The sequence below is a fragment of the Schistocerca gregaria genome, chromosome 1 (genome assembly GCF_023897955.1).
Source record: "Schistocerca gregaria isolate iqSchGreg1 chromosome 1, iqSchGreg1.2, whole genome shotgun sequence".
Taxonomy (NCBI): domain Eukaryota; kingdom Metazoa; phylum Arthropoda; class Insecta; order Orthoptera; family Acrididae; genus Schistocerca; species Schistocerca gregaria.
The window spans coordinates 290,375,998-290,400,791 of NC_064920.1; the positions used below are offsets into that span (position 1 = coordinate 290,375,998).

At 43.6% G+C, this 24,794-nt stretch overlaps 1 protein-coding gene across 1 annotated transcript in view; it reads left to right on the plus strand.

Moving 5' to 3' along the window:
• LOC126341392 (uncharacterized) overlaps positions 1-24,794 on the plus strand; it is a 402,286-nt gene that overhangs the window by 103,030 nt on the left and 274,462 nt on the right. The window lies entirely within an intron of this gene.

Below are 24,794 nucleotides of genomic sequence, written 5' to 3' on the forward strand. Positions count from 1 at the left end.
CGTGGTGGGTATCATGCGCGAAACCAGCTCTGCGCAGGGCGCTGATAGGATATGGCAAAGACTTCAAAGCCTGGCAAGCAAGCACCATGGACTTTTATTATGCAGTCCTTCGTGACTGCACTTCGATGGCCTTCTCTCCTGATCGTCAGATGATGGTGCATCGTGCTAAAGCGCAGATCACTTCCCTCACGCGACGGCGCTTAGAAGGGACTCTTGTCAGATCCTGCACCCGTGACCATATGCCTCATGAAACGCCATCGATGTACCACCTTCTCAGGGAACGCCGACGTCGTCGTCGAACCCTCATCCACGATCTCACAGATGCGGAAGGACGACGACACACTACGCAATGCGACATTGGTCACGGTTTCTATTCTCATTTCCGTCAACTGTTCGCTGCCGTCCCTCATCCCCCGACCTTAATTGAGGAGGTGGCAGCAATGAATGTCAACACCATGCCAGAGGATGTGGCTCAAGAACTTCAGGAACAAGTGACCTCTGATGAAGTCCTAGATGCAATCAAGGTGGGGGCTGCCAACAAGTCCCCTGGACCTGACGGCCTCCCCCTCGACTTTTACAAGTATTTTAGCTACCTTTTGTTACCTGCTTGGACGTCCATCTGTCGTGAATTGATGTCACCCACAACGATGATCCCAGCCACCTTCCTTGATGGGGTCATCATCCTGGTCCCTAAGCCACATGGGCGATCACGGATCTGTGATTACCGGCCCATCACTCTACTCAACAGTGACATGAAAATTTTCACCCGTTTGTTGGCCTCACGCCTCAAGAAGGCAGCAAGATCCGTCACCTCCCTTGATCAGACTTCGTTGGGCGGTGACAACAACATCCATACGGCCCTTTGCCGTTATAGGGACATGATTGCGCTCGCGCGCTCGCGACATTTACCTGGCGCATTGGCATCGCTTGACTTCCGTCAAGCTTGCGACCGTGTCGACCATACTTTTCTGAAATCGGTCCTCCAACACATGGGTTTTCCGGTTCGTACAATCACCGTGGTAATGCGGCTCTTGAGCGGCGCAACTTCAAGAATACTCTGTAATGGTCGCCTCACCGCGCCTCTAGCGATCGAGCGCTCTGTCCGACAGGGATGCCCACTTTCCACGATACTGTATGCTTTGGCATTAGAGCCCCTCCTACAGGGGCTTCGCCAACACCTGGTGGGCCTGACATTGCATGGGCACCGCTTCTGTTGTACAGCCTATGCTGACGATCTAGTCCTCTACCTCCACAATGAAGACGATGTTCGCGCTGCTCTGACTTGGGTGACGACTTATGGGGAGGCATCGGGCAGTTCTCTTAACATTTCCAAATCGAAGGTTCTGCTCATTGGTGAGGGTCTACCAGAAAGATCTGTCGCTCCTCTAAGTGTGGCCACCAGTGTCCGCTGTTTGGGCATTGATTTTATGAATGACCTCCGTCGCTCAGCGGCAACCAACGGTCGACGTCTCCTACAAACGATCAGGGCTGGCCTTGTGGACCACCGGCTTCGATCCCTCGACATTATACAGCGCGCGCAATACGTGAATGTTTATCACGCCTCACGCATCCCCCATGTGGCACAAGTGTTCCCGGTTCCGATTACCCTCGCACGTCGTATGTTGATGGCGATGGGATCCTTTGTCTGTGCCGGGATGTTATTTAAAGTTCAATATTCCTCCCTTGCCCTCCCGCGGGAGCGTGGTGGAGTGGGCTTATTCCATGTGCCAGACAGAGTTACCGCACTTTTTGTTAGCTCCCAACTGAAAGTCTGGCGTCGCTGCCCGACGAGCCTGACCGGACTGCTTTTGCGTGAATACGCACCAGTCTCCATGTCAGCCCCGGTCATGTTATCCGACATTCCACCCCCCTTTTATCACTTTCGGTACTTCTTCTTTGAAATCAGTTACATTCTGCACTCCTTACCCCTTCTCCGTATACTCCAGACAAAGACTGTATACGACACCTTACAAATGTGTCAAACCCCCAACCCCATTGAACACAAGTTTCCCCAGATCATATGGCGCCGTGTGTGGAAAGCAGTGCATGCTGGTTACCTCGAGACCAGCGTTCAGTCCACCTGGTATATTACCGTCAATGGCAAACAGGTCAACCAGTCTCGTTTGCACCGCATCCGCCTTGCTGACACACCACTCTGTGTTCACTGTGGTGTAGAGGACACGGACGCTCATCGGTTCTCATGTGGTCCGTCTGCTGACGTCTGGAGGCTCGCGCAGCGTATCCTGGCTTTCCTCACCCGACAGCCGCCTGCTCAGATTATTTTCCTGACGCTTCTATTCCCGGATGTGATTCATTACCCCACAACAAAAACTAATGCCGTGAATTGGATACGCGGTCATACAGTCCGCTACCTTTTTGGGCCCGATGAGAAATCAGAACTAGGTTATTGGACGTACCTTAACGATCGACATTGTGCACTTGTTCGCAACCCCAGATACAAGCAGTTCTTTTCCAATTTTCTACGGAGCGCCTTTCATGACCCGCCTTCCAGCTGGAACGTCCAAGCCATGAGATGCTGATGCTTTTTTGCCGATATGATGTTCTGAACGTACTACACACGGAATCCCCACTAAAATTTCGAGAAGACACGTTTGGATGTTCCGCCAATCAGACGGTGCAAGCGACTCCTAGAATTCTGGTGCAACGACTGCCATAATACAAAAAAAAAAATGAATAAATAAAAACATACATACAAAAAAAAAAAAATAAAGAAAACAAAAATGCAATACAATAAACTAAAAAAAACAAAAAAAGTTCCTGTTCACAACAAATTTCATTTTTTTATCGCTACTCTCTATGTTTCTTCCCTCCTACTTTCTTCCTTTCCTACACCTTTGCAGTAATAGGTTAGTTGTTTTGGAATAGGTGTAGATAGGTGCCAACGAAAAAAAAAATAATAAAAAAAAGCAACATTGTGTATATTGTAAAACTATGTAACATCTATGTATGAATATTACGTAAGTAAAATCTTGAAGGCAAAGGGTTTCTCTCTGTCTTTCTACGTCTCCCAGACAATAGCTAGTTTCTTGTCGAATGCAAAAGACAAACAACCAGCCATCACAAAAATTTGGGTTTATAAGATCACATGCTGCGAGTGTCAGTGTTGCTGCATTGGACAGACGTGGAGGTTAATCTGTACCAGTATTAAAGAACGTCACAGAAGCTGGAGATTGAAGAAGCCTGATTCAGCCTTTAGAACTTTGCCTGAACAATAACCACAAATACATAATTGATGTACAAGTCTTTCATGCAGAGGAAAAGGGGGCCAGACCCAACCAATTAGAAATTTTGAACATTAAAAGACATATGTGTATATCCCCAAACCCAATTCAATTATTTACCTCTTTTACATGAGATCACAACCCCAGGATAAAAGCAAAACTTTGGGCCCCAGTCCATCGTAGTTAAAAAGTTATTGACTGATGCGTAATTTTAGTCCTGTCACTCTAGTGTCATTGCTGAATTGTGTAATAACGTATGTAATCTGTTAAAAATTGTCATTTACGTAATTGTACATTAAGCTATGGATCGATACCTTAAGAAGTTCGGATGATTATCTTTGCCTTGTCATCATGTTTATCTGTGCATTATCATCTTTGGGAAACAGTAATATACTTGAAAATGGGCTTATAACACGAAATCGAGGTTGTGCAGTAACATTAATAATAAAATTGTGAAACAAAGCAAAAACAATGTTTTTTGAGTTACATGTCATTAAATCTATCGCAGTCAATAACAGGCATAATAGATTACATCTTCAAAAAAAATCTCAGAAATGATCGACATTGTGCAACGCTCTTTCCGCCTACAGTGAGAAATTCATACGCTTTCCCTTCCTGGGAAATGTTTCTTATAGGATTAAACGTCTTCTGTTGGATAGATATAACTGTAATGTCTCCTTCTTTGTAGACTATAGTTTGTAGGGAAAACTTTGAGATACAGTAGAAAATAGTGGCTACTCGTTTTCCAATTCAGATGTCTATAAATTAACCTGCATCAATTGCCCACGTTATCACACTGGTCAAACAGACAGAGCTGTAAGTACAAGTTGCAAAGAGCATGTGTTAGGAAAGGAAGGAGAAAACATACATAACTCTAAGTTTGCTGAACATTACTGATTGCCGGCCACACTCCGAAAAATCTGGAAGTCACAGCTATTCTTCACAGAAGTCAAAGGGCTTAGGATGGACTTTTGAGAAGAATTAGAGATATATAAATATCTAGAGCGCAGAGATGGAAATTTACTAAACTACCAGTTGCAGCTCACCAGTAGACAATTTTTCGATGGTTTCTAACCCATACTCTTCGTAAAAAAAAAAAAAAATTCTTCGTACGACTCCCGGCTGCCTTTGGGAGTGGTTCATTTCCCGAAAATTCTATTATACCATTTTTTGTGCACACAGGTTGGTTTGTCAGTTTACGTTCTGCTAATACATTGATGCCAGCCACTGTTGTTACGTTTACCACTATACAGGGCCCTATGAATTTTTGCTGTTTGCCGTCATTGTGTTTAATAGCGTGTGTGTGCACTGGCTTTACTACTTTTCGTACGATGATGTACTGGAGGTCATATTAATCTGTTTATTGTCATTATGCTTGTATTAACGTCCTTATACACAGACATCATTATCTTCGTACGATATTGTACTGATCGTCCTATGAGGATCTTAATGTATGCTAGTATATTTTATTTTGTACTTGTCTTTTTCAATATTTTAATCTATACTCGTTTATTCGCATGGTGAATTTCCGTGATTTTGGAAGTAATTTCAATGTGGTTACGCTTGTTGGTTGTTTATGCCGACAAGCGTACATGTTTATAGGCACATGCGCCTCAGGATTTGATTTCCTGGTCCACGCTCTGCACTCTCTTTCATGTAGCTCTTAACATGGTCTGGCATTTTATGTGCCATACCACCTACTGCACTCACCTAACTTACGCGCTAGTGAGTTCAACTCGATTTCTAAACTGAAGGAAACACTTCACAGCATTCGCTTCAGAACTGCTACAAATTCGTCGGGCAATAGACCGCGCCGCTCGAACTGTCAACACAACTGGCACTGCTAAGAGTATTCTACGACTTCCATATCGCTGGCAACGGATTATACATAATGCTTGGGACCACTTTGAAGGTAGTGAAACTTTGAAACACGTATCTATTTTGTAAGAGCTGTAAATAAATACTTGCCACTATTAAAGTTCCAACCCTCGTATAAATGATCTAATACAAAGCGCCGGACGCTCTTTCAGGCTATTCGCAGATGATGCAGTTGTCTGTACCAAAGTAGAAACGCCAGAAGATAGTAAAAATTTGCAGAACAACCCGCAGAGAATTGATGAACGATGCAGGCTCTATCAGTTGACCCTGAATGTAAATAAATGTATTGCGTATAGCAGGAAAAGAAATCCACTTCTCTACAACTACACTATTGATGAAAAACAGCTGGAGACAGCGTCTGCGGTAAAATATCTGGGCGTAACTATCCAGAGCGATCTTAAGTGGAATGACCGTATGAAACAGATTGTGGGAAAAGCAGACACCAGACTCAGATTCATCGGAAGAATCTTAAGGGAATGTAACTCATCCACGAAAGAAGCGGCTTATAAGGCGCGTGTTGCCCGATTCTTGCGTATTGTTCATCTATCTGAGTTCGCTATCAAGTAGGTCTGATAGAGGAGATAGAGAAAATCCAACGAAGAGCGGCGCATTTCGTCACGGGGTCGTTCACTGACGAGAGAGCGTTACGGAGACGCTAAACAAACTCCACTGGCAGACGTTACAGGAGACGCGTTGTGCATCGCGGAGAGATTTACGATTGAAATTTCGGGACAGCACTTTTCAGGAGGAGTCGGACAACATATTGCTTCCCCCCACATACATCTCGCATATTGACCACGAGAAAAAAATTCGAGAATTTAGAACCAATACAGAGGCTTACCGACAATCATTCTTCCCACGCACTATTCGCGAGTGGAACAGTGTTGGAGGAATCATATAGTGGTACCGAAAGTACCCTTCGCCACACACCGTTAGGTGGCTTTAGGGGTATGATGTAGATGTAAGGAAGCGATACTTAGGAGTTGAACTATTCTTCTAGATTCTTTACATAAAATGGTTCTTGAAGCTTTGTAAGCAAGCTCTGACTGGGTACTTCGCGTCTATCTTCAAGTGTCTGGCAGTTCAGTTTTTACAGCATTTCCTAACGCATGCATGGGTCAAATAAACCTGTGACAAGTCGTGCTGTCCTTCTACGAATACTTTCAATATCCCACGATAGTCTTTGTACGGGTCCCATACACCTGAACAGTGGTCTAGGTCGGCTCACAATAATTTAACATCTGCAGTCCTTATAAACGCTCGTCAAAGGCGAAATTTTAAATCTGAGTTTACTATAAATATATAGGACTATGAATTTAGCGTCACTCAGATGATATAAAATTAAACTAGCGCGTTTACGTCTCTCTCTGGCGCATGTAACGTATCCCTCGAAAAGGATAGTTATTGTGAAAGAAAATGTTTGATAATCATTGCTACGAAAGCTAACTGTTCTGAGTCTGAATACATCACAGTGACCACAGAAGGGGTACAATAAAGAAATGTGTACCATTAGAATATCAGTGTTCCTTAATATCAAATATCCTACTTGGCTAAAAGGCCTCTTATCTCCTGTTATATTTTTTTCGTGGAGCCAAGTGCAGATTCCACGTTGGGGAGAGGAAAAGCTTAGTAACGGAGGACCTTGATAACATGATGTACAGTGCAACGGAATGTTGTGCATTACACAGAAGCAGTAATCGAGTTCTAAAGAATGCAGATGTGCATACAATGGCGATATTTCAACTTAATTAATCTTATTATTCTACTAATAGTACAGAGAGCAAGAAAAGTGGCGTGTTTACGCGTTGCAAGACGTAAGAAAAACAATGAAGAGCACGAGATGGTTCGTGCCTCAATTATTTAAAAAAATGAAAATCGAAATTACTTAAATGATGAAACATTAGTTTAGCATAGGGTTTAATTTGATCTCTGATTCTGAGAGAATCTAACTTGTTAGTGTGTGCATGCTCCTTTTCAGCCATTGCTGATGTTATCACCCTTTTCATTTAATTCTTACACTCACGGGTAGATGGAACTATTACCTTTTCATTTAATTCTTACACTCACGGGTAGATGGAACTATTACCTCTTCTCTCACAGGTGCACAGTGGTGGTTGCTGGAATGGGAAACAAAAATAAAAGCGGGGCGTAGTTTCCACTTCCTTAACTTCTACGTAGCCTAAGAACGAAATGTTAATTTTTTTGTTATAATATGTCTTGTGGGGAGAACGCAGATGATAATTATTCTGAATTATAATACGTGTAGATTACATCAGATTTTCCAAATCCTTTGTAAAAAGCCCAGAACTACGTTACCTTACACAGTTTTTCTTAACTATGTTTTGGAGACAAAACTAACACTTGTAGTCACTAAACATCTAGGTAACTGTAAGAAATATAACTTTCTTATTACCAGTAAGTAAGCATGCGAAGCAAATGCGAAAACATAATTATGTTAGTAGAAAGATTTTGTTACTACTTTCGCCCCAGTCCGTGACTAAAGTAACTCCCGGAGAGCGTATTTATAATAATGTCGTTTTCTATTGATAGCACAGCCACTTTGGTTAACCTCTCCTGATAATGAAGTATTCGTAAAATAGCTGTGGATTTTTTCTGTGAAAGGAACGGTTATTATAACCGTTATTTCGTCTTAAGCTTGAGATTAGTAAGCAATAATTATGAATGATTGACAGGAGATAACAGGAGGCTAATGCCAGTTATCATTATTACTGCCGTTATCAACATCATTGTTATCAGCATAGGAATTTGACTTCCTCGCTAGTGTCCAAACAATAAATACGGATGTATATTTGTGTAACTCGTGTGACACGGGAAGTTAAATAAGACACCGTATTAATAATGTGCCTGGCATAGACGGTGACTACAGAAGCAAGTAATGTAACACTGAAATGGTTAGGAGAAACCTCAGTGGTAATCTTCTTTTTAACACCTTGCCGAGATTGTTCTGTAGCCTAAACATTCTATGAGATTTGACCTTAGTGCAGATGACACTCCTCAACCAAGAAAACTCAGGAAAACCACGAGTAAACACAGACAGCGTCAGGAACTTTGCCCAAGTTAGGATGACAAGTGGGCCACTTTTACTGCAAAAGGCCACTTTTACTGAAAAATGAGAATGCTCTTACCTTTGGTCAGGCAAAAATCAAATTTTACTTTAAACATGTAAGGAAGGAGGTTAGTGCCTCGCTTTAGTACCGGTACCCTTTAATGGACAAATTCGATCCAATAGCCGGCGGGATGACGCGATGCGCCGTGTGTATAGAAACTAGGGATCCTTAATATGGATAGCAGCCTCGATAACATCGTGAATATTCATTGGCGAATAATCGAGTAGGACCATAATTTAGAGGGGCGAGCTTCTGCCATTTGGTGACAAACTGGCATCAACCATAGTTAATGGAAATATACAACTCCGACATTAAATTACTGCTTCCATTATCGCCTCTGTTAGAGATTACGTCGAACTGCCTCGGTTTCTTTCCACTGCGCTTGAATTCCTTGGTATGAATGACAGAAACAAAGCAAGCCTCTGAGTAGTAACGCTTTTATAGGTTCATCCAAGAAACTTCCAAATGATACCGGCTGTCTTCTCGGCTGAGCCTTTTCATCAAAATTTCTGTGGCTGCTATTCAATCTCTTGCTTGTCATCAACTGGCACGGCATGTGAACGAACTCAGGATTTTTAACTGGGTCGCAGAGGGAAAGTGTTAGACTGTGTGTGTCTTTCGCGTCACCTAGATTGTAACTTACCCTTTTACTTCATAAACATTACCTTCACGCTGAGAAGTAATCTAAACGAAGGTCTGACTTATTTCAGATGAAAAAAACGAGAGAAAGAAGGCTTATACATAAATAACTCTACTTTAACTGTCACAAAATTCGTAGAATTTCAAAAACAGAAGCACAAACGTTCGTTTTTATTACTTTTCTGAAGTTCCACAGAAGCAATCAAGTGAAAGATTATTCGTCATGGATTGACTCACTATGTGTAAAGTGCACCAAAAATATGGTTAAAACAAGACGCACGAGTAATAAGAGATTTTCGTGGACGTGTAAGGGCTAATTTCCAATGAAAGGCTCAAAGTTACTGTGATGAACTTCTACGCGATTTAAAACAGAGTGAAGCAAAGAAAATTTCCAAAATCTAAGTGCTGGCGCTTATTTTATTTCAATTTATTTTGAAATACTATTGAAAACGGTATTTACAGAATAATGCACAGATTTGTTTTCAGCGATAAAGGGATTCTTGGCCAAATGGCTGCCGTATCTCTCTCTAGTGTTTAGATCGCAGCACTGCTTTTTTTCCCTGAGTTGTCCCATGTTGTGAACTACAAATCCCTTGAGACGTTATACAGTATACACTGAGAGGCAGTGCTGCATGTAGTTGCTAGACGCTTGAAGAGTAGACACCATGAAGCTCAGGTCTAGCACTCAAGTCGAACTGATAGCGTTATTCTTTGTCCGTAGTATCCTTCGTGAAACCGCAGTGTTGCCCCAAAAACGAGGACGTGACTAGGAGAAATCGCAGACAGTAACTAGGAAAATCGGCAAATTAAACAATCTTTCGAACTTTAGCAGGCAACGTATTTATCAAGCAGAATATCACGTTTATGTGCTACTTGTCCTATCTCGTGCTAATGTTCGTAAATAAATCTGACGTTATTGCAATCTAAGTTGAAATCGATGTCCGGAAAAAATCTACTCCGAAGTTGCAGGTTCAGTATCGCGAAGCAATCTAACGGCTGAATACTGATTTAATAATTGAACCCACCAAATAGAATCACGATCTATAACATCAGCTACAGGGTGTTTCAAAAATGACCGGTATATTTGAAACGGCAATAAAAACTAAACGAGTAGCGATAGAAATACACCGTTTGTTGCAATATGCTTGGGACAACAGTACATTTTCAGGCGGACAAACTTTCGAAATTACAGTAGTTACAATTTTCAACAACAGATGGCGCTGCAAGTGATGTGAAAGATATAGAAGACAACGCAGTCTGTGGGTGCGCCATTCTGTACGTCGTCTTTCTGCTGTAAGCGTGTGCTGTTCACAACGCGCAAGTGTGCTGTGGACAAAATGGTTCATTCCTTAGAACAGAGGATTTTTCTGGTGTTGGAATTTCACCGCCTAGAACACAGTGTTGTTGCAACAAGACGAAGTTTTCAACGGAGGTTTAATGTAACCAAAGGACCGAAAAGCGATACAATAAAGGATCTGTTTGAAAAATTTCAACGGACTGGGAACCTGATGGATGAACGTGCTGGAAAGGTAGGGCGACCGCGTACGGCAACCACAGAGGGCAACGCGCAGCTAGTGCAGCAGGTGATCCAACAGCGGCCTCGGGTTTCCGTTCGCCGTGTTGCAGCTGGGGTCCAAATGACGCCAACGTCCACGTATCGTCTTCTGTGCCAGAGTTTACACCTCTATCCATACAAAATTCAAACGCGGCAACCCCTCAGCGCCGCTACCATTGCTGCACGAGAGACATTCGCTAACGATATAGTAGTGCACAGGATTGATGACGGCGATATCCATGTGGGCAGCATTTGGTTTACTGACGAAGCTTATTTTTACCTGGACGGCTTCGTCAATAAACAGAACTGACGCATATGGGGAACCGAAAACCCCCATGTTGCAGTCCCATCGTCATTGCATCCTCAAAAAGTACTGGTCTGGGCCGCCATTTCTTCCAAAGGAATCATTGGCCCATTTTTCAGATCCGAAACGATTACTGCATCACGCTATCTGGACATTCTTCGTGAATTTGTGGCGGCACAAACTGCCTTAGACAACACTGCGAACACCTCGTGGTTTATGCAAGATGGTGCCCGGCCACATCGCACGGCCGACGTCTTTAATTTCCTGAATGAATATTTCGATGATCGTGTGATTGCTTTGGGCTATCCGAAACATACAGGAGGCGGCGTGGATTGGCCTCCCTATTCGCCAGACATGAACCCCTGTGACTTCTTTCTGTGGGGACACGTGAAAGCCAGAATCCAGAAACAACTGAACAGCTGAAGCAGTACATCGCATCTGCATGTGAAGCCATTCCGCCAGACACTTTGTCAAAGGTTTCGGGTAATTTAATTCAGAGACTACGCCATATTATTGCTACGCATGGTGGATATGTGGAAAATATCGTACTATAGAGTTTCCCAGACCGCAGCGCCATCTGTTGTTGACAATTGTAGCTACTGTAATTTCGAAAGTTTGTCTGCCTGAAAATGTACTGTTGTCCCAAGCATATTGCACAAACGGTGTATTTCTATCGCTGCTCGTTTAGTTTGTATTGCCGTTTCAAATATACCGGTCATTTTTGAAACACCCTGTAAGTTTCCTATTATACCTGTTTTCAATTTGCCAGTTTATTTCTGCTCAGCATTAGTGTTTGGGTTATTTACTGTCGTATACTCAGAAATAATCTGAATTCACTTCAACATCAGTTGTTAATACGTAAATGATACTAACACATTTCTCAAATCTACGCTTTGCAACACAAAGAATCACTTTTCGAAACCCTCTGATCACCTCCGTTGCAACGTGTAAGTTTGGAAGTTAGCCCAAAGGTGTCTACAACTTTCCTTTGTAATGCTGCAAAAGCATGGCACCCTGCAACTTCACTCGAGGCCTCGGCCACGCTACAAACAGCAAAGTGTCGACATATGCGACAAAAAACGCCAGAGTTTGGAAGTTCAGTGTGTGAGGCGGGTTAATGATGTCACATTGGGACCAATTTTCACCAAAATTCTTCCAAACGCCGTCATGGACGTGTCATACGATGGGGAGGCCATCGCAGAAACTCTTACCCACTTTTTATGCCTTCTTCCGACGCTGACGCGATGGAGGTTAGAACCACGACGCCCAACGTTGAAATCACGCGGTTGTCTTACGTGCAGCCTACCTAAAAATTTTATGCACACCGACGCTCACGATCTACACGTAAAGGCCTCAGGGGATAGCATAAAGCAATGGAACGATCCCTTCCCTTGAAGCGCCTGCGGTCCAAAACGACAGTTCGCAGAGTGATGAGCAATACGACAACGGTGTTGACTATCTGTCACACTGCTGACGCCCCGTGGCCGCTTCAAACCTGCTATAATGACATTGAGGGCCAGCAGTCGCACCCATTTGGAGCGCAGTGCTCCTGCAGTTCTTGCTCTACTGTATAGTGTGGAACACCTAAGAAACGCTCAAAAGCGTTCCACGAAATTTGAGCGAGGTCGGAAACAGCAAAGGGTGCTTATGCTTTCTCAGCTCTCCTGTTTTGTGCCCTCCTGTCGCGTGATCACGTTCGCGTCTGACATAAGTGTAGTGAAATTTGGTGCCAATGTGAAACCATTAATCTGTTTCATTTCTAAGTGTCCTGCCAATAAAACTCAGTCTTTGGTTAGCCTTCCTCACAACATTTTCTATGTGTTCCTTCCAATTTAAGTTGTTCGTAACTGTAATTCCAAGATATTTAGTTCAATTTACGGCCTTTAGATTAGTTTTATCGTGTACTCGAAGTTGAACAGATTCCTTTCCAGCACTCATGTGGATGACCTCACACTTTTCGTTATTTAGGGTCAACTGCCAATTTTCGCACCATTCGGATATCTTTTCTAAATCGTTTTGCAATTTGTTTTGATCTTCTGATGACTTTATTAGGATGACTTTATTAGGATGACTTTATTAGTCGATAAACGGCAGCGTCATCTGCAAACAACCTAAGACGGCTGCTCAGATTGTCTCCCAAATCATTTATATAGATAAGGAACAGCAAAGGGCCTATAACACTACCTTGGAGAAGCCCAGCAATCACTTCGGTTTTACTCGACGACTTTCCGTCAGTTATTACGAACTGTGACCTCTCTGACAGGAAATCACAACTCCAGTCACATAACTGAGACGATATTCCATAAGCACGCAATTGCACTACAAGCCGCTTGTGTAGTAGTGTCAAAGGCTTTCTAGAAATCTAGAAATACGGAATCTATTTGAAATCCCTTGTTAACAGCACTCCCTCTGGGAGGGAATTGCCAAGGGTAAAGTGACTATGAGAAAAAGACTGAATAACAATCGAAAGGGTAACGTTCTACGAGTTGGGGCGTGGAATGTCGGAAGCTTGAACGTGGTAGGGATGCTAGAAAATCTAAAAAGAGAAATGCAAGTGCCCGGTCTTGATATAGTAGGGGTCAGTGAAATGGAATGGAAAGAAGGCAAGGGTTTCTGGTCAGATGAGTTTGGGGTAATATCAACAGCTGCACAAAATGAGTGAATTACTGTCAACAGTTACTGGGCTGTTCTTATCTGAATCAACGGCAAACCAACACCGACAACGATAGTCCAGGTATACATGCCGATGACGCAAGCTAAAGATGAAGAGACAGAGAAAATAGATAAGGACATTGAAAGAGCAATTCAGTACGTAAAGGGAGATGAAAATCCAACAGTGTGGGGGACTGGAATGCCGTTGTAGGGGAAGGAGTAGAATAAAAGGTTACAGGAGTACATAAGCTTGGAACAAGGAATGAGAGAGGAGAAAGCTTAATTGAGTCCTGTAATAAATTTCAGCTACTAATAGCGTATTCTCTGTTCAAGAATACTTGGAAAATGCCGGGTGATATGGGAAGATTTCAGTTAGAGTACATAATGGCCAGCGAAAGATTCCGAAATCAGATACTGGATTGTAAGCAGATATGAACTCAGATCACAAAGTAGTAGTGATGAAGAGTAGGCTGAAGTTTAACAGGTTAGTCAGAACGAATCAATATGTAAAGAAGTGGCGTACAGAAGAATAAGGAATGACGAGATGCGCTTGAAGTTCTATAAGGCTATAGACATCGCAAACAGAAATAGCTCAGTAGGCAGTACAGTTGCCGAGGAATGGACATCTCTCAAAAGAGGAATCACAAAAGTTGGAAAGAAAAACGTAAGTACAAAAAAGGTAACTACGAAGGGAGTACAAAAAGGTTAAAGGAAATTCGGGGATACATAAATACAAGTCGATGAGGAATGAAATAAATAGGAAGTGCAGGGAAGAAATAAGAAAAGAAATTATTGTCAGAGAGACTGACTCAGCATACAGGAAAGTAAAAACAGCCTTTGGCAATATTAAAAGCAAGGGTGGTAGCATTAAGAGTGCAACAGGAAATCTACTGTTAAATGCAGAGGAAAGAGTGGACAGGCAGAAAGTGTACATTGAAGGCTCTATGAGCGGGAATATTTGTCTCATGTGGTAGGAGAAGAAACAGGAGTCGATGTAGAAGACATAGCAGATGCAGTATTAGGATCAGAATTTAAGGGAGCTTTGGAGGACTTAACATCATATAATTCAGAAGGGATAGATAATTTTCCATCAGAAATCCTAAAATCATTTGGGGAAGTGTCAACAAAACGACTATTCGCGATGGTGTGTAGAATGTAGCTACACCATTTGATTTTCGGAAAAAATATCATCCACATATTCTGAAGACTGCAAGAGCTGACAGGTGCGAGAATTATCACACAATCAGCTTAACAGCTCATGCATCTAAGTTGCTGACAAGCATAATATACAGAAGAATGGAAAAGAAAATTGAGGCTTTGAGGACGATCAGTTTGGCTTTAGGAAAGGTAAAGGCGCCAGAGAAGCAATTCTGACGATGTGAAGTTGATAATGGAAGCAAGAGTAAAGAAAAATCAAGACACGTTCATAGGACTTATGCGCCTGGAAAAAGCGTTCGACGATGGAAAAATTCTGAGAAAATTTGGGGTACGTTAGCGGGAGAGACGGTATGTACAAGAGCCAAGAGGGAGTAATAAGAATCGGGGCGGGCGTTCCATGACATTCGTTCATCGTTGATCCATTCGCAAAGTTTTTTTTTTTTTTATTACAGAGGGCAGCGAACACTCTGACAGAACACTCTGAGCCACCGTGCCGGCTACTCCTAGACCACGGGTGATTTGCACCAAATAAATTAACAGACCACGGAGCTGATCCCCCTTGGTGTACAAAACTGGTGAGAACACCGTCGCAGACCCAACGAAAGAAAGCGCGTGTAATTCAAATGAACGCAAAATCCCCAAGCTTGGAGAACCTTTACAGAATCTCTAACTTAATCGCGGACATCAATGCTAGATGCTTATAATAGTTTCATCAAGGAAATTTTATGACGAAATCTGGCAGAAAATCCAAAGAGATCCTGGTCATATGTAAAATACACTAACAGCAAGATACAGTCAATGCCCTTTCTGCGCGATACCAATGGAAATACTGTCTATGACAGTGTTGATAAAGCAGAGTTACTAAACGCAGCCTTCCGAAAATCCTTCACCAAAGAAGACGAAGTACGAGGGTTATTCGGAAAGCAAGGAACGATCAGTCGCGAAATGGAAACAACAGTGAAAATCCGATGAAGTTTTGCACAGATGTGTTGGGCAGAGTCTCTAGTATGCCCATTGATCGCATTACGTCGTTCTTCTTAGTTAGGAGATCACATGGAGCACATAACGATACCTGGAACAATAGTGTCTCCCGCCAAGTACGAGGGCCTGGTGATAAATTTCGCCTGAAGTTATGTAGCCAACATCACTTAACTGTCGTGCGTTTTATTCTTGAAGACAATTCTCAGCCGCATTCTGCAGAGGCAATGAAGATGTTCCTGCATCGTTTCAATTGGAAACGTTTGATTGCCCACAATACAGTCAGTAATTGTTTCCCTCTGAGTTTTATCTCTGCTCACATGAATCTCTGGCTATGAAGACAACATTTTGGCACAGACAACGAGCTGTAGGCCAGCGTAGAGAATAGGTGGAAAGCACTGGCGGCTGCCTTCTATAACGAGGGTATTAGAAAGTTGGTGCAACGCTACGACAAACGTCTAAGTTGGATCGGCGACTATGGAGCTGGAAGTTGCAGCTAACTGTTGCAAATAAAACAGGTTTGATTTTCACTGTGGTTTCCATTTCGTGACCTATCGTTCCTTACTTTCCGAATAGTCCTCGTAAATATTTCAGAATTCAATACAAGATCAGCTGCCAACATGAGTTACTTAGAAGTAAATATTCACGAAGTAGTTAAGCAACTTAAATCACTTAATAAAGGCAAGTCTTCCGGTCCAGGCTGTACATCAGTCAGGTTCCTTTCAGAGTATGCTGATGCAATAGCTCAATACTTGACAATATATAACCGCTCGCTCGACAAAAAGTCCGTATCGAAAGACTAGAAAGTTGCACAGGTCACATCGATATGCAAGTAAGGTAGTAGGAGTAATACACTAAATTACAGGCCCGTGTCATTAACTTAGACTGCAGCAGGATTTTTGAACATATATTGTGCTCGAACGTTATGAATTACCTCGAAGAGAACGGTCTATTGACACACAGTCAACACGGATTTAGGAAACATCGTTCTTGTGAAAAACAACCAGCTCTTTACACACTCGAACTGTTGAGTGCTATTGACAAGGGATTTGAAATTGAATCCGTATTTCTCGATTTCCAATAGGCCTTTGACACTGTACCACACAAACGGCTTGTTGTGAAATTGCGCGCTCATGGAATACCGTCTCAGGTATGTGACTGGATTCGTGATTTCCTGTCAGAGGGGTCACAGTTCGTAGTAACTGACGTAAAGTCATCGAGCAAAACAGAAACGATTTCTGGCGTTGTGCAAGGTAGTACTATAGCCCCTCTGCTGTTCCTTTTAGGAGACAGTGTGTCGTTTATCGTCTAGTAAACGCATCGGAAGATCAAAACAAATTGCAAAATGATTTAGAAAAGACGACTAAATGGTGCGAAAGTTGGCAGTTGATCCTAAATAACCAAAAGTGTGTGGTCATCCACACGAGTGCTGAAAGGAATCCGACAAACTTTCCTTACACGATAAATCAATCTAATCTAAAGGCCATAAATTCAACTAAATACACTATGTGATCAAAAGCATCCGGACATCCCCAAAAACATGTTTTTCATATTAGGTGCATTGTGCTGTCACCTACTACCAGGTACTCTAGCGACCTCAGTAGTCATTAGACATCGTGAGAGAGCAGAGTGTGGCGCTCCGCGGAACTCACGGACTTCCAACGTGGTCAGGTGATTGGGTGTCACTTGGGTCATACGGCTGTACGCGAGATTTCTACACTTCTAAACGTCCATAGGCCCACTGTTTCCGATGTGATAGTGAAGTGGAAACGCGAAAGGACATTTACAGCACAAAAGCGTACAGTCCGACCTCATCTGTTGAATGACAGAGACCACCGAAAGTTGAAGAGCGTCGTAATGTGTAATAGGCAGATATATATCCAGACCATCACACAGAAATTCCAAACTGCATCACGATCCACTGCAAGTACTATGACAGTTAGGTGGGGTGTGAGAAAACGTGGATTTCATGGCCGAGCGGGTGCTCATAAGCCACACATCACGCCGGTAAATGCCAAACGACGCTTCGCTTTGTGTTAGGAGCGTAAACATTGGACGATTGAATATTGGGAAAACGTTGTGTGAAGTGACGAATGACGGTACAGAATGTGGCGATCCGATGTCAGGGTGTGGGTATGGCGAATGCCCGGTGAACGTCATCTGCCAGCGTGTGTAGTGCCAACAGCAAAATTCAGAGGCGGTAGTGTTATGGTGTGGTCGTGTTGTTCATGGAGAAGGCTTGCACCCCTTGTTGTTTTGCGTGGCACCATCACAGGCAAAGCCTACATTGATGTTTTAAGCACCTTCTTTCTTCCCACTGTTGAAGAGAAATTCGAGGATGGCAATTGCACCTTTTAGCACGATCGAACACCTGTTCATAACACACGGCCTGTGGTGGATTGGTTACACGACAGTAATATCCTCGTAATGGACTGGCCTGCACGGAGTCCTGACCTGAATCCTACAGAACACTTTTGGGATGTTTTGGAACGCCGACTTCGTGCCAGGCCTCACCGACCGACATCGATACCTCTCCTCAGAGCATCACTCCGTAAAGAATGGGCTGCCATTCCCCAATAAACCTTCCAGCACCTGACTGACATCGATACCTCTTCTCGGAGCACCACTCCGTAAAGAATGGGCTGCCATTCCCTAAGAAACCTTCCAGCACCTGATTGAACGTATGCCTGCGGGAGTGGAAGCTGTCATCAAGGCTAATAGAGGACCAACACCTTATTGAATTACAGCATTACGGACGAAGAGCGCCACGAACTTGTAAGTCATTTTCAGCCATGTGCCCGAGTACTTTTGATCTCATAGTGTACCTTGGAATTAAAATTACGAAGAAATTAAATTTGAAAGAACGCATAAAAAGGTTGCCTGGAAGGAAAACCAAATACTGCGTTTTATTGGCAGAACACTTAGAAAATGTAACATCTACTAAAGAGACTGCCTACACTACGCTTGTCCGTCCTCTATTGGAGTACTGCTACGCGATCTGAGATCCTTACCAGGTAGGACTAACGGAGTACATCGAAAAAGTTCATAAAAGAGCAGTATGTTTTGTATTATTGCGAAATAGGGGAGAGTGTGTCACGGATTTGGGACGGACACCATTAAAAGGCGTTTTCCTTTGCGGCGGGGTCTTCTCGCGAAATTTCAATCACAAATTTTCTCCTCCGAATACGATAATATTTTATTCGTGCCGATGTACACAGGGAGAAATGATTATTATGATAAAATAAGGGAAATCAGAGCTCGCACGGACTCTGCGACTTGCAGAGATTCGATCTAGATGTAGAAGTTCCCGAACTCGTCAATGGCCTCACCTACTGCTTATTTGCTTATAGTTGGAGGACCTGAGCATTTCAGTTGAGTAATTTACTTAGTGGTTGCTGAATGATACAGTTTGATATAGTAAAATAACACTTATTCAACAATATGGAGAATTACCCAGGGCACGTAAACGTCAAGGTTATAAAACAATTTGAGAATGAATTTATATAATTAAAATAGAACAATGATTAGAAAGTGAATGATTATTAAGGTCTCCACCAGCATGATACTGGACAATTACTGGTGCCCGGGCACATAAAGCACACGAATTATATTTTCAGCTGTAATTGGAAAGCTACGCACAAGAAAGGAGTATGAATACGAACAAAGCAGGCATTAGATCAATGACCAAAGAACAAGAAAAAATCATCACCAGTAGGCTGAGCTCAAATGAATCAACTCGATAAAGAAACAGAACATTAGTGGTTGCAGGAAAGATTCCCTCTGGAGGAGTGATTAGACTGCAGGAAAACATGCCTACGTGTACGTGAAGTGTGTGGATCGAGTTATAAAGGCTAAAAATAGAAACCGGGAAAGAATTCCTTTCATCTTATTATATTGCGATTTCCGAAGGCGGGAGAGTGCATTCCAAATGCGATCTTACCGTGACTTTGAAATAGGTGGTTTGAGTGAGTTTTTAACAGCAGTCTAGTATACTTCTCTGCCATTGAGGTGGTTGCCGACAAGTCACGGTGCGCCGAACTGCGACCGCGTCAAACTGTTGCTGGGTGAGCCGATGTGATGTCGCTGCGAATAGCGGATCTCATTACCTCCCTGATTAACGGTCACGGATGAGAATAAATTCAAAGCGGAATGGCTGATGTCAAGAAAACAGGTACGAGCACGGGGTCGAAGGTAGAATGCTAACTAGACCCCCCCAAAGTAGACTGCCCCTCCAAAGTTCGATAGCCTTCCTTCATACCTCGAAACGTACCTGGCACAGTCTTTCCAGCCGCTCTAAGAAAGGGCCTCACTGCTCCTTCATTGAGGGATCTGGAAGTCCGTTCACCAGCTCCGGCCGTAAAGAAGTATCCGTCAATGAGATACGTACACGTGGAAACGGGAAACGAGTGTCGCCTCCTTCAAAATTCTGGAAATTTCCTTGAATTCTAACCTCATTCTCGCGGGAAAGGCAATGTTTAGAAACTTGCAGACGCGTGAGTGGCTGTATACTTTGATCGAGGAAACAACGCTGGAGACCGCAACACTGCAGGTTAGCGGAAAGTAGACAGCAATCAAAGTTTACTAACAAGCAGAGTTCTCACCCCTTCCACCAGCGGTTTCCCATTCTGCTGTAGAGCGTCGTGTCCTGAGAAGGGCAGTATGTGGGAGACAGGGGTCTTACCTCGACTGACACAACCAAAGAGGAACGATAGTGTGGGCAGCCTGCGGAGCTCCGTGTCTCGTCTAGAGCTGAAAAGCTTTCCGGGGTACAGAACTCGGTGCAATTTTCAAGGAACAGCCAGGGTAAGTGAAGTAATTGCAGTCTCAAAACGTGGAAGTCTGTTCCTGGCAATACCGACTGACGACCACTATCTCAGTGACTGCTGTCACGAACACGGACTTCGCAGCACTTCGTGTCAGCTGCCTTCAGACCCACACCTACCTCCTTCGTGATGGCACTATTTCGGTATCTCTAAGTCAGCAGTCTGGCAACGAGGGACACCGGTGTAACTTCACAGACGCCTTCTGTACTGTCCTTCAACTTGGTGGCGATCCCGCTTTTCATACCCGTTACTCCTGTATTACCCCATGTTAGAGATGGCGTGGAAAAACCCGTCTGACGTACATAGGAGTCATTTGCTTGGACCTTACCATATCTGGACATATTCCAAGGCATAGCCTATCTCCTCGTGGTAAGTGTTTCGGGAAAGTGGTCACGAGCTCAGTGATCACTGTCCTTCTCAAGTGTGCGCAGTCTGCTTGCTTGCGTGTCGTCAGGCTGCCGCTATTTGAGTACACGGATATGCAGTACTTCTGCTGATTTATGACGACAGCTTCTCGTTACAACTTGGAATTAATGCCTACATTCGATACCGGTTTAATCCCTCGATATTGTGTTTCGTGAAAATAGGATGCAAGCTTTCGACTCCGCCGCTCATTGTCCCTGAAAGGCTTGCCCTACTGGTTGTGCAGTCCGGTAGCGTGAGACGTGAGCTCTTAGTGACTGGCGGTTCTTCAAGAACGTGCAGTAGTTCCACCTATTTTCATCCCAGCGACGAGTTCCTCTGGTCAATACTAAATGCATTTAAGGGCAACCTATTACTAGAGTTGACGGAGTAGATCGAGAAAATTCAAAGAAGAGCAGCACGTTTTGTATCATCGAGAAATGGTCGGCCAGGGTGGCCGAGCGGTTCTAGGCGTTACAGCCTGGACCGCTCGACCGCTACGGTCGCAGGTTCGAATCCTGCCTCGGGCATGGATGTGTGTGATGTTCTTAGGTTAGTTAGATTTAAGTAGTTCTAAGTTCTAGGGGACTGATGACCTTAGAAGTTAAGTCCCATAGTGCTCAGAGCCATTTGAATCAGTTTTGAACAAATAATGCAAATCAGAGTTCATACGGAAAGATATAGATGTTCATTCTTTCTGCGCGCTGTTCGAGAGTGGTATAGTAGAGAATTACTGTGAAGTTGGTTCAATGAACCCTCTACCAGACACGAAACTGTGAGTTTGAGTATCGGTGTAGATGTAGAACAATGAAATGCTAGATTACGTACAGAGAGTCGAGTCCCCTACATTGCTACAAACTAGCCGCTAACCACTGCTGTAATCAGCTGTAATCACCGCGTGATAGAGGTGAGTAAGACCTGAATCAGGAAGTAAATGGAGCAAGAGTATCTCGTATGCGGATTCAGTATGCAAATAGGATAACATGTGAGAAAGGCATGAAGCAGGCCGCCGCCTCACAAGGAGCAAAATGTTCGTATCACTAAAGAGGCACCAGATGCCCTCCCCACCAGGCCGAAGAAATACTGTGTTAACAGTATGACATGCCCTCATCCTACACTGGAGAGCCAAAGAAACTGGTACACCTGCCTAATATCGTGTAGGGCCCCCGCGAGCACGCAAAAGTGCTCCAAAACACGGCGTGGCATGGACTCGACTAATGTCTCAATTAGTGCCGGAAGGAAACACCGTGAATCCTGCACGATTGTCCATAAATCCGTAAGAGTACGAGAGGTGGAGATCTCTTCTGAACAGCACGTTGCAAAAGCATCCTAGATATGCTCATTAATGTTCATGTCTTGGGAGTTCGTTGGCCAGTGGAAGTGTGTAAACTCAGAAGAGTGTTCCTGGAGCCACTCTGTAGCAATTCTCGACGTGCGGGGCGTCGCATTGTCCTTCTGGATTGTCCAAGTCCATCGGAATGCACAATGGACACGAATGAATGCAGGTGATCAGACAGGATGCTTACGTAAGTGTCCCCTATCAGTCTTATCTAGACATATCAGGGGTCGCATAACACTCCAACTCCACACGCCCCACACCAATAGAGAGCCTCCACCAGCTTGAACAGTCCCATGCCGACATGCAGCATCCTTGGAGTCATGAGGTTGTCTCCATACCTGTACATGTCCATCCGCTCGATACAATTTGAATCGAGACTCGTCCAACCAGGCAACATGTTTCCAGTCATCAACAGTCGAATATCGGTGTTGACGGGCCCAGACGAGATATAAAGTTTTGTGTCGTGCAGTCATAAAGGGTATATGAGTGGGCCTTCGGCTCCGAAAGCCCATATATATAATGTTTCCTTGAATGATTCGTATACTGACACTTTTTGATGGCCCAGCTTTGAAATCTGCATCAATTTGCGAAAGGGTTGCACTTCTATCACATTGAATGATTCTCTTCAGAGTCGTCGTTGGTCCCGTTCTTGAAGGTTCTTTTTCCGGCCTCAGCGATGTCTGAGATTTTATGTTTCACCTGATTCCCGACATTCACGGTAGGCTCGTGCGCCGACTGTAACACCACGTTCAAAGTCACTTACATCTTGATAACCTGCCTTTGTAGCAGCAGTAACCGATCTAACAACTGCGCCAGACACTTGTCTTACGTAGGCGTTGCCGACCGCAGCGTCGAATTCTTCCTCTTTACATATCTCTGTATTTGCATAAGCCTGTCTGTATCAGTTTCTTTGACGCTTCAGTGTATAAGACACGGACACGAACTTCGGGATGTAGCTCAGAACGGAGAAACTCGACGCCTATCATCCCCTAGCTAGCAAAATACGCTGGTGAAATTTTTGTCGTCCAGAAGAAGTGGCACGAGCTACTTCAGAACTGACAGTCGCTGCCCTAGCGTACATTAACGGCGCCTGCAGCGGAGGAGGGAAAACACGCTGACACATAATTACAGCCTGCTGGGCTTCGCTGCTTTACTGTAACGAGACAGCTCTCGAGGATGGCGGGAAAGATAAACGCGCCTTTTAGCTCGCGCCTTCGCGGCCTGACGCGACCCAGGTGGGCCCGCAGGCGGGGTTTTACTGGCAGGAGAGCGGCCACAGCAAACAGGGCGCTTCCCTGCTTGCCACCACGGAGTCCCTCTCAATGCCGCTCTCATACGAGGCTGAAGCAAATGGCACTTCGGGTGAGTTGTGCCGAAAGAAACATAAACAAAGCAAAAGGGAAATCTAATAATGCAGTTCACCTACTCTCATTTCAACATCGTTTTTACTTCGCCACGCTGTACTTCGAAGCACAGCTTCATCGTCAAGGCTTCACTTGTTACGGAAGGACCTCCAGTCAACATATCAGAAACCCATCTCTGTGAGAGTTATGGTTCTATTTTAATTGCTGTTTACGAAGGTGTGGTGAAAGATTTAGAGATTATGTGTAGAATTTTGTTAAAACTTGTAGTGTGTTTGCGAATCTCGATGCTTTCTATTACATACGCCAGCACATTAAAGTAGTTCCCACACGCTTTCACCGGCTACACAAGTAAACGAGGTTTTCAAATATTAATGACAACCACCGCAGCTGTATTAATACACATTTGTTGTGCCATATTTACCTGAACTATATATCTTATATCGTGATGTTGACACAACTCAGCAAACTAATGATGTTCTAACAGGCCCAGACCGGTCTTGACGCAATAAAAGATGTATCAGTACAGCTGTGGTGGTTCCAATTAATCATTAATGTTCGTATCAATCAGCTGTGGCCTTCAAGAATGATGAAGACAGTTTACAAAGATGACATGGCAGTTTTAAGGAACACCACGAGTTTCACAGATACTTACGTGGTACCGAGATAATAAATGACTTAGATGTTACATAGTACAACTAAACCTTTAAACTAATTTCATGTGCAGATACACTATATTTAGCAACTTCTACAGTTTACACCATTTGCGTTTCTCTCCCCACCATTTGCTCTCTGTTAGGAGTTACAACGTTTATCGTACTACTCACTCTTGTTACACGTATGCATTCATTATTAATATGTGTGTTCAAATGGCTCTGAGCACTATGGGACTTAACGTCTGAGGTCATCAGCCCCCTAGAACTTAGAACTACTTAAACCTAACTAACCTAAGGACATCACACACATTCATGCCCGAGGCAGGATTCGAACCTGCGACCGTAGCGGTCGCGCGGTTCCAGACTGAAGCGCCTAGAACCGCTCGGCCACAACGGCCGGCAATATGTGTGTTAATTTCTCATATTAATAAACTGTTACTGTACAAAAAGTTTTCTGAATATTGTACACCAACAACGTAAACTATTGTTCGTTCTTGTACGAAAGCTACATGTTTGTTAAATAATTCACTTTGGTTTTGTGATTCAAGTTTAATTCCAGCCATTCACGAGAACGGCCGATAATACTACTTTTTTCACAGAAAATGTAACTAAAAGAACTTGTTTAAAGTTGTGTTGCATAACATTTAAATTATCTATCACCTTTAAATTTCCATGAAGT